This window comes from Rhinolophus hipposideros (assembly GCF_964194185.1).
Source record: "Rhinolophus hipposideros genome assembly, chromosome: 1".
NCBI lineage: Eukaryota > Metazoa > Chordata > Mammalia > Chiroptera > Rhinolophidae > Rhinolophus > Rhinolophus hipposideros.
In genome coordinates, this window is record NC_138047.1 from 101116022 (window position 1) to 101120928 (window position 4907).

The following is a 4907-nucleotide window of genomic DNA, read 5'->3' on the forward strand; positions in this document are numbered from 1 at the left end:
TATTGTTGGGTTTTTTGTGGGTTTTCTTTGTTTGTTTCTGTCTGAAAGGTATAAAACTTCTGCTTTGGTCACTTTTTTAAGTCTCATATTTTTATAAGGCTCCGATATGAACAAAATTAAATTTGTTTTTCTCCTGTTAATCTGTCTTATACCAATTTAATTATTAGGTCAATTTAATTAGTAGGCCAAAGAACCTAGAAGGGAAAAAGGAAAACTTTTTCCACCCCGACAATAATGAATTTCTTATGGACAAGAAAAGAAATAGGAAAAGTTGTGAGACAAAGCTAAGATAGATGCCTAATTATGTGGTAAAAACATTTGGCTGAGAGGAACATCATGGCAGGCTGAGGTAGGCAAAAATGTCTCCTTCGGATGAGGTGAAATTGAAGTTAGACTTTGACCTAAATCACAATGCCGCTGAGACAGTAGACAGCTGTCATGGGCTATCTGTTGCTGCAATACTGCTGCATAAAAAAAAAAAAAAGAAAAAAGTCCACCCCAAAATTCAGTGGCTTATAACAGTAACCATGTATTGATCTCACAGTTCTGTAGGACAGCTGGTGGTTCTGTGGACCTGAACCAGGCTCAGTTTTTCTTTCCCGAGCTTGCTTACGGTCTGTGGGCAGCTGGTGTGGAGGCTGGGGCTTGACTGGTCAAAAATGGCCTCAGCGGAAGTGACTTCTCTGTGCTTCCCAGCTGCTCATCCTCTCTCAGGCTTCTTGGCTTGCTCTTGTGATGATGAGAGTTCTGAGAGAACATGGGAGCAACAGGAGGCCTGGACTCAGAACTCAGAACTACACCTGGCCTTCCCGACACCTTCTTGTGGAAGGAGGAAGGTGACATTTCCTCGTTCTGCTTCGTCTGGTTCAATCCACGTAATGAGGGATGGGGGACAGTTTTGATTGAACTTAGAAAGAGCTAAGCTGAAAGAGGGAAGAGGAGAGAAAAAAAGAGTGAGCCTCGTTTGTGCTCCCATTTAGAGAGAGTTCTATGGGGAATTTAGAGGGAATCAGCGTTTGGAGTGGAATATGCCGGCAAAATCTGTATGGCAAAGATGGGAAAATGGATTTCAAACCATTTTACTGGGAGTGAGGTTAAGATCCTCTCTGGAATTCTTGGTGAGACTTTGGTAGAGGCTTAATTGCTTTGCACTTATTGTTGGTTTGGGACTGGCATTGCTTTGAGTGCACCTCTGTGTAGCCTGGCAGTGGTTCAGTGTGGGAAGCCCATCAGGCTCATGCTGCAGTCTAATAAACATCTCACATACACCGTGGTCCTGGCCTGACTGTGTGGCCTCTAACCAACGGGATAAATCAATCCCAACTTTAAATAAAGGCTGGAAATGAAATGGCCTTTTCTAGAAAGAGATGACCAATTCACCCGACCGCACATAAATTTTGCTTTCATTTGAAATTGGAAGAAATCTTGCAGATCCTTCTTCCTGATTAAGAATGTCATAAATCCCAAGGATCAGAGGGACAACCAAACTCTCTCTGGCCTCTGAAGTCTAATGCATTCCAGAATGGCATCAGCCCCACTCGTAGAAATCCCCTAATACTTTGTTCCAAGCCCTCAGAAAGTTATTGCAGAAAATCACAACTTGCTAATTCAGAAACATTTCCAAATTATTTCTGAAAATACATCCTTATCTTGAGACTCTATTTTCTGTCTTCGTTATCTGTAAGCAGGTATTTATAGAGACTCAAGGCACTATATATTTGTTTTCTAACCACATGAGGATATGCTATTCCAGGAGTCAGTTAGCCATAGCAATGCCTGAAGTAAAAGTTCATGAATTAGCAGCTGTCCTCATCTTAGCACTAACTCCTGGAAGATCTCTATGCATGGTGGGAAAGTAATGGATGAAGGACAAGCGGTCGCCTCAGAGGAATGTCTTTTTTGCATGGCAGCCAGTATAAACAGAAAGCAGAGCTATTTACATGGGTCAGAGTCAGAGACCTAGAAAGCTGGACTGGTCCTTAATTCTCAAAACCTGGGGGCTGTCAGATCATGTCAAACCTTCAATTAAAATCCTTCAATGGCTGCCTGTGTCCTCAGGAGAAGGTTCTACTTCTATGCACCAAAAAGGCGACCCAATGTCACTGTACCTACTCATCTCCCCAGCCTCACCTCCATCCAGCCATTCCTCCACTCTCCCCCTTGCATACATGTGAAATCCTAGAATGGTCGGGAAGGTCTGGTGAATAAAAACAGTCCCAGAACTACTCATGGTGCTACCCATTCTACAGAACCTCTCCTCCTGACGTGCCTGTGCACACTTTGTCTCTGCTGCTTGCAAGGCTCTCTCTGCTGGTCCAGATTCAGAAGGAAACCCCTCATCTCAGAGGCCATCCCCTCAGAACCATCCCAGGCATCCATGTGCTCCTTTCACCCCATCTCTCTGGAGCCCTGCGCATCTTTGTTCATAGCACTTACTTCTTGGTCCTGTCTATCAAGTAGAATGAATTTTCCAGACACACACCAGGGAGCACTGATATAAAGATAATTGGCACAATACAAATTGAAGAGCTTATGTTAGCCCCACATACTCAGATGGGCAATTACCAAGTACACACTGATTGACCTGGCCTGCCTGACAGACAATCTACATACTTTTAGAGGGGAGGCCATGTTCTTCCTTCCTTCCTTCCTTCCTTCCTTCTTTCCTTCCTTCTTTCTTTCCTTCCTTCTTTCTTTCCTTCCTTCTTTTCTTTCTTGCTTTCTTTCTTTCATTCATTCATCCATCAATACATATTTGTTGAGTATCATCTGTCCACCTCATATCAGTTATCTGTTGCTACATAACAAATCATTTCAAAACTTAGTGGATTAAAATTAAACATTTAGAGCTTCAAACATCGACAACCATTGGTTTGATCACCTTCTCATTCTCAGGTTGGGGCAGCTTTCGTCTGTTCCATATGGTGTCTGCCGGGACAGCTCAACCAAACCTTGACCATACAAGATCATTTCACATTGACATCTGGAACCTCTGCTCAGATGACCAGAAAGGCCATGGTCTGGCTGGGCCTCCCTCTTACCTCCTGTTCTCTCATCCTCCAGACTCTGTTTCTCTATGTGGTCCCTCTAACAGGAGAGCTTGAACACGGCGTCTCAGGGTTACAAGAGGGAAAAGGCAGAAGCTACAGGGCCTCTTAAGTCCTAAGCTCTCAAACTTGCATGATGTCACTTCCGCGACATTCTCTTGGTCAGAACAAGTCACATAGCCCGTATTCGGGGAGTGAAGACAGAGACAAGCACTCTGTATGGGAGTGCCAAGGGGTGGAATAATGGGTGCATGGTTTCCTGGGGGTCATTATAAAGGCCTAGGGCATCCGGGCAGTGTTCCAGGTTCTGGGAAGATAGTGGTGAGTAAGACTCAGCTCCCGTCCACGAGGACCTCAAGTAGGGGAGACAGTAAATGGGCTAGGAAATAATTGCTCAGTGCTACGTTAGGTGCCACAAACATCTGCAGGTTGGGTACCTTTTCATCCTTAGCAGTCGAGGATTTATGAAGTACAACATTTGCAAAATACTATGATTCTCCCTGCTAATGAAGGGTGATGGAGGGTGAGGAGGGCGTGGAAGGGGCATACTGGCTTTGTCCTCCCTGAATATCTGAAGATTTCTCAGGTTCTTTAAAACATACACACTCCATGCAGATTTCTCTCTATATAGGTTTGTCCTCATCTCCCAAAAGATTTGCATTCACCTTTCTATTATCAGGTATCAGGTAAACACACCCCAGGAGAAATCATCATTGCTTCTCATGTTCAGCTGCTGTCATTTTGAGCCATTTTTGACTGCCTTCAGTATTTCATAGTTTCACATGTACAACCCATCACCATTGCACACACTCACATTAAATTCGTATATTCTACACTTTATCACAAAGGCCTTTACAAACGGATGCTTCCTATGAATGAGCAGCTCTTACACCTTGAGAATCTGATCAAAAGTATGCACCCTCTCTCCACAGAAATGCATGCAGTTCGCTTACACTACCAGGGGGTCCACAGACCTCTAACGCCCAGGGAAGCAATCCTTGTTGCAGTTTTCTTTTTAAATCTCTGTGTCTCCGTGGCTTTGCACAATGCGTGTGCATAAATAAACGAATCATTCCATCAATATTTTAGGACCACACATAGTATCTTTTTCAGCTTTCTCTGGTTAAGGCAGAATGGGGGCCTCTTCTTGCTAAAATGTACATTGTCATCTCAATGGTTAATCAAGAACAAGGAGGGGAGAATTCCAGAAATATTCACAGTCAAATCCTTCCAAAGCCTGCAGTGAGAACCAGGGAGTCTGAGCATTTAGAAGAGGCTTTCTCTTTACACTAACTCCTCAATCCCTGTCTCAGGCCTGATCACCACCTAAGCCTGTGTCAAGGATGGGAGCTTAGCTGCTGGTCACATGACCATACCTCCTCTGCCTCCCTGCTTCTGGTCCCACAGAGACCTCCATTTGGGTTCAGTGTAGGGGGAGGATACAAGCTGCCAGAAGAAAGCCAAAACTGTCAATCACTTTCAGTTCTTTCCTGCTGCAGAGGAAAGCAGGGGAGGCTCTGAGTCCTTGTGTAAATAAGTGTATGGAAGGCTCACACCCCACAGGCTGGATTCAGGAATGTTGTCCCAGCGTGGCCAGGCCTGATAATTTCATTTAACAATAACTTTTCTCCTCTCTTCCCTCCACTGTCCTGTTTCCCAAGGCTTTGAGGACTTGATTTCATTAGTCTTCAGAAAATCCTGGGGAACTGGACAGACTGGCAGCAAAACACTGAATCCATTTGTCCCTGCAGATAATGTGTCCCAGGGGAGGGAGAGGTTTGCCAGGTCACAGGATACTCTTCAAATACTGAAGGGCAGGCTCTAACCCTAGACCAGCGCAGCCAGAGGGTCTGCAGAGAT